We start from the raw sequence: 7,037 nt of genomic DNA on the forward strand, positions 1-7,037 counted from the left end.
AAATCAAGCTTCTTACAATCGTGATTCATCCTGGTTGTTAGAATGACAAAGAAGTTGTCATATTCCCAAACACAAAAACTGGGATCACCTGATTTGAAAGTGGATAGCTTCTTCATCCTAACTCCTATGAGATTTATCCAACTTCCTGTGATTCTCCACTACTTTATATGTATCAAAATCAAGCTTCTTACATCGCGATTCATCTTGGTTTGATTAGAATGACAAAGAAGTTGTCATATTCCCAAACACAAAACTGGGATCACCTGATTTGAAAGTGGGATAGCTTCTTCATCCTAACTCCTATGAGATTTATTCAACTTCCTAGTGATTCTCCACTACTTTTGTATCAAATCAAGCTTCTTACAATCTTACAATCGCGATTCATCTTGTTTTGATTAGATGACAAATAAGTTGTCATATTCCCAAACAGAAAACTGGATCACCTGATTTGAAAGTGGGATAGCTTCTTCATCCTAACTCCTATGAGATTTATTCAACTTCCTAGTGATTCCTCTACTTTTTTATGTATCAAATCAAGCTTCTTACTCGCGATTCATCCTGGTTTGATTGGAATGACAAAGAAGTTGTCATATTCCCAAACACAAAAACTGGATCACCTGATTTGAAAGTGGGATAGCTTCTTCATCCTAACTCCTATGAGATTTATTCAACTTCCTAGTGATTCTCCACTACTTTATGTATCAAAATCAAGCTCTTACATCGCGATTCATCCTGTTTTGATTAGAATGACAAATAAGTGTCATATTCCCAAACAGGAAAACTGGGATCACCTGATTTGAAAGTGGGATAGCTTCTTCATCCTAACTCCTATGAGATTTATAAACTTCCTGGTGATTCTCCACTACTTTATGTATCAAAATCAAGCTTCTTACATCGCGATTCTCTTGGTTTGATTAGAATGACAAAGAAGTTGTCATATTCCCAAACAGGAAAAACTGGATCACCTGATTTTAAAGTGGGATAGCTTCTTCATCCTAACTCCTATGAGATTTATTCAACTTCCTAGTGATCTCCACTACTTTATGTATCAAAATAAAGCTTCTTACATCCATCGTGATTCATCTTGGTTTGATTAGAATGACAAATAAGTTGTCATATTCCCAAACAGAAAACAAGGGATCCCCTGATTTGAAAGTGGGATAGCTTTCTTCATCCTAACTCCGTTGAGATTTATTCAACTTCCTAGTGATTCTCCACTACTTTATGTATCAAATCAACTTCTTACATCGCGATTCATCCTGGTTTGATTAGAATGACAAAGAAGTTTCATATTCCCAAACACAAAAACTGGGATCCCTGATTTGAAAGTGGGATAAGCTTCTTCATCCTAACTCCTATGAGATTTATTCAACTTCCTAGTGATTCTCCACTACTTTATGTATCAAAATCAAACTTCTTAAATCATCATCTTACTCGCGATTCATCTGGTTGTTAGAATGACAAAGAAGTTGTCATATTCCCAAACACAAAACTGGGATCACCTGATTTGAAAGTGGGATAGCTTCTTCATCCTAACTCCTATGAGATTTATTCAACTTCCTATGATTCTCCACTACTTTATGTATCAAAATCAAGCTTCTTACATCGTTATTCATCTGGTTTGATTAGAATGACAAAAGTTGTCATATTCCCAAACACAAAACTTGATCACCTGATTTGAAAGTGGGATAGCTTCTTCATCCTAACTCCTATGAGATTTATTCAACTTCCTAGTGATTCTCCACTACTTTATGTATCAAAATCAAGCTTCTTACATCGCGATTCTCTTGGTTTGTTAGAATGACAAAGAAGTTGTCATATTCCCAAACAGGAAAACTGGGATCACATGATTTGAAAGTGGGATAACTTCTTCATCCTAACTCCTATGAGATTTATTCAACTTCCTAGTGATTCTCCACTACTTTATGTATCAAATCAAGCATCTTACATCGCGATTCATCTTGGTTGATAGAATGACAAATAAGTTGTCATATTCCCAAACAGGAAAACAAGGATCACCTGATTTGAAAGTGGATAGCTTCTTCATCCTAACTCCTATGAGATATTTATTCAACTTCCTAGTGATTCTCCACTACTTTATGTATCAAATTAGCTTCTTACATCGCGATTCATCCTGTTTGATTAAATGACAAAGAAGTTGTCATATTCCCAAACAGGAAAACAGGATCACCTGATTTGAAAGTGGGATAGCTCTTCTCATCCTAACTCCTATGAGATTTATTCAATTTCCTGGTGATTCTCCACTACTTTATGTATCAAAATCAATCTTCTTACATCGTGATTCATCCTGTTTACATTGGAATGACAAAGAAGTTGTCATATTCCCAAACACAAAAACTGGGATCACCTGATTTGAAAGTGGGATAGCTTCTTCATCCTAACTCCTCTGAGATTTATCCAACTTCCTAGTGATTCTCTCCACTACTTTATATATCAAAATCAAGCTTCTTAATCGCGATTCTCTGGTTTAATTAGAATGACAAAGAAGTTGTCATATTCCCAACACAAGCTGGGATCACCTGATTTGAAAGTGGGATAGCTTCTTCATCCTAACTCCTATGAGATTTATTTCAACTTCCTAGTGATTCTCCACTACTTTTTGTATCAACATCAAGCTTCTTACATCGCGATTCATCCTTGTTTGATTAGAATGACAAATAAATTGTCATATTCACAAATAGGAAAACAAGGATCACCTGATTTGAAAGAGGGATAGCTTCTTCATCCTAACTCCTATGAGATTTATCCAACTTCCTAGTGATTCTCCACTACTTTATGTATCAAAATCAAGCTTCTTAAATCGCGATTCTCTTGGTTTGATTGGAATGACAAAGAAGTTGTCATATTCCCAAACACAAAAACTGGGATCACCTGATTTGAAAGTGGCATAGCTTCTTCATCCTAACTCCTATGAGATTTATTCAACTTCATAGTGATTCTCCACTACTTTATGTATCAACATCAAGCATCTTACATCGCGATTCATCCTGGTTTGATTAGAATGACAAATAAGTTGTTATTCCCAAACAGGAAACAGGATCACCTGATTTGAAAGTGGGATAGCTTCTTCATCCTAACTCCTCTGAGATTTATTCAACTTCTTGGTGATTATCCACTACTTTATGTATCAAAATCAATCTTCTTACATCGCGATTCATCCTGGTTTGTTAGAATGACAAAGAAGTTGTCATATTCCCAAACAGGAAAACTGGGATCACCTGATTTGAAAGTGGGATAGCTTCTTCATCCTAACTCCTATGAGATTTATTCAATTTCCTGGTGATTCTCCACTACTTTATGTATCAAAATCAATCTTCTTACATCGTGATTCATCCTGTTTGACATTGGAATGACAATGAAGTTGTCATATTCCCAAACACAAAAACTGGGATCACCTGATTTGAAAGTGGGATAGCTTCTTCATCCTAACTCCTATGAGATTTATCCAACTTCCTAGTGATTCTCCACTACTTTATGTATCAAAATCAAGCTTCTTACATCGCGATTCATCCTGGTTTGATTAGAATGACAAAGAAGTTGTCATATTCCCAAACACAAAAACTGGGATCACCTGATTTGAAAGTGGGATAGCTTCTTCATCCTAACTCCTATGAGATTTATTCAACTTCCTAGTGATTCTCCACTACTTTTGTATCAACATCAAGCTTCTTACATCGCGATTCATCCTGGTTTGATTAGAATGACAAATAAATTGTCATATTCCCAAACAGGAAAACAAGGATCACCTGATTTGAAAGTGGGATAGCTTCTTCATCCTAACTCCTATGAGATTTATTCAACTTCCTAGTGATTCTCCACTACTTTATGTATCAAAATCAAACTTCTTACATCGCGATTCTCTTGGTTTGATTGGAATGACAAAGAAGTTGTCATATTCCCAAACACAAAACTGGGATCACCTGATTTGAAAGTGGCATAGCTTCTTCATCCTAACTCCTATGAGATTTATTCAACTTCCTAGTGATTCTCCACTACTTTATGTATCAAAATCAAGCATCTTACATCGCGATTCATCCTGGTTTGATTAGAATGACAAATAAGTTGTCATATTCCCAAACAGGAAAACAAGGATCACCTGATTTGAAAGTGGGATAGCTTCTTCATCCTAACTCCTCTGAGATTTATTCAACTTCTTGGTGATTATCCACTACTTTATGTATCAAAATCAATCTTCTTACATCGCGATTCATCCTGGTTTGTTAGAATGACAAAGAAGTTGTCATATTCCCAAACAGGAAAACTGGGATCACCTGATTTGAAAGTGGGATAGCTTCTTCATCCTAACTCCTATGAGATTTATTCAATTTCCTGGTGATTCTCCACTACTTTATGTATCAAAATAAAGCTTCTTACATCGTGATTCTCTTGGTTTGATTAGAATGACAAAGAAGTTGTCATATTCCCAAACACAAAAGTTGGGATCACCTGATTTGAAAGTGGGATAGCTTCTTCATCCTAACTCCGTTGAGATTTATTCAACTTCCTAGTTATTCTCCACTACTTTATGTATCAACATCAAGCTTCTTACATCGCGATTCATCCTGGTTTGATTAGAATGACAAATAAACTGTCATATTCCCAAACAGGAAAACAAGGATCACCTGATTTGAAAGAGGGATAGCTTCTTCATCCTAACTCCTATGTGATTTATTCAAATTCCTAGTGATTCTCCACTACTTTATGTATCAAAATCAAACTTCTTATATGTATCTAAATCAAACTTCTTACATCGCGATTCATCCTGGTTTGTTAGAATGACAAAGAAGTTGTCATATTCCCAAATGGGAAAACAGGGATCACATGATTTAAAAGTGGGATAGCTTCTTCATCCTAACTCGTATGAGATTTATTCAACTTCCTGGTGATTCTCCACTACTTTATGTATCAAAATCAAGCTTCTTACATCGTTATTCTCTTGGATTGATTGGAATGACAAAGATGTTGTCATATTCCCAAAAACAAAAACTGGTATCACCTAATTTGAAAGTGGGATAGCTTCTTCATCCTAACTACTATGAGATTTATTCAACTTCCTAGTGATTATCCACTACTTTATGTATCAAAATCAAGCTTCTTACATCGCGATTCATCCTGGTTTGTTAGAATGACAAAGAAGTTGTCATATTCTCAAACAGGAAAATTGGGATCACCTGATTTGAAAGTGGGATAGTTTCTTCATCCTAACTCCTATGAGATTTATTCGACTTCCTGGTGATTCTCCACTACTTTATGTATCAAAATCAAGCATATTACATCACGATTCTCTTGGTTTGATTAGAATGACAAAGAAGTTGTCATATTCTCAAACACAAAAACTGGGATCACCTGATTTAAAAGTGAGATAGCTTCTTCATCCTAACTCCTATGAGATTTATTCAACTTCCTAGTGAATCTCCACTACTTTATGTATCAAAATTAAGCTTCTTACATCGCGATTCATCATGTTTTGATTAAAATGACAAATAAGTTGTCATATTCCCAAACAGGAAAACAAGGATCACCTGATTTGAAAGTGGGATAACTTCTTCATCCTAACTCTTCTGAGATTTATTCAACTTCCTGGTGATTCTCCACTACTTTATCTATCAAAATCAATCTTCTTACATCGTGATTCATCCTGGTTAGATTGGAATGACAAAGAAGTTGTCATATTCCCAAACACAAAAACTGGGATCACCTGATTTTAAAGTGGGATAGCTTCTTCATCCTAACTCCTATGAGATTTATCCAACATCCTAGTGATTCTCCACTACTTTATGTATCAAAATCAAGCTTCTTAAATCACGATTCTCTTGGTTTGATTAGAATGACAAAGAAGTTGTCATATTCTCAAACACAAAAGCTGGGATCACCTGATTTGAAAGTGGGATAGCTTCTTCATCCTAACTACTATGAGATTTATTCAACTTCCCAGTGATTCTCCACTACTTTTTGTATCAACATCAAGCTTCTTACATCGCGATTCATCCTTGTTTGATTAGAATGACAAATAAATTGTCATATTCACAAATAGGAAAACAAGGATCACCTGATTTGAAAGAGGGATAGCTTCTTCATCCTAACTCCTATGAGATTTATCCAACTTCCTAGTGATTCTCCACTACTTTATGTATCAAAATCAAGCTTCTTAAATCGCGATTCTCTTGGTTTGATTGGAATGACAAAGAAGTTGTCATATTCCCAAACACAAAAACTGGGATCACCTGATTTGAAAGTGGGATAGCTTCTTCATCCTAACTACTATGAGATTTATTCAACTTCCTAGTGATTATCCACTACTTTATGTATCAAAATCAAGCTTCTTACATCGCGATTCATCCTGGTTTGTTAGAATGACAAAGAAGTTGTCATATTCTCAAACAGGAAAACTGGGATCACCTGATTTGAAAGTGAGATTGTTTCTTCATCCTAACTCCTATGAGATTTATTCGACTTCATGGTGATTCTCCACTACTTTATGTATCAAAATCAAGCATCTTACATCACGATTCTCTTGGTTTGATTAGAATGACAAAGAAGTTGTCATATTCTCAAACACAAAAACTAGGATCACCTGATTTAAAAGTGAGATAGCTTCTTCATCCTAACTCCTATGAGATTTATTCAACTTCCTAGTGAATCTCCACTACTTTATGTATCAAAATTAAGCTTCTTACATCACGATTCATCATGTTTTGATTAAAATGACAAATTAGTTGTCATATTCCCAAACAGGAAAACAAGGATCACCTGATTTGAAAGTGGGATAGCTTCTTCATCTTAACTCTTCTGAGATTTATTCAACTTCCTGGTGAATCTCCACTACTTTATGTATCAAAATCAAGCTTCTTAAATCGCGATTCTCTTGGTTTAATTAGAATGACAAAGAAGTTGTCATATTTCCAAACACAAAAGCTGGGATCACCTGATTTGAAAGTGGGATAGCTTCTTCATCCTAACTCCTATGAGATTTATTCAACTTCCTAGTGATTCTCCACTACTTTTTGTATCAACAT

Source organism: Brassica napus, chromosome A5 (genome assembly GCF_020379485.1).
Source record: "Brassica napus cultivar Da-Ae chromosome A5, Da-Ae, whole genome shotgun sequence".
In the NCBI taxonomy this organism is placed as follows: domain Eukaryota; kingdom Viridiplantae; phylum Streptophyta; class Magnoliopsida; order Brassicales; family Brassicaceae; genus Brassica; species Brassica napus.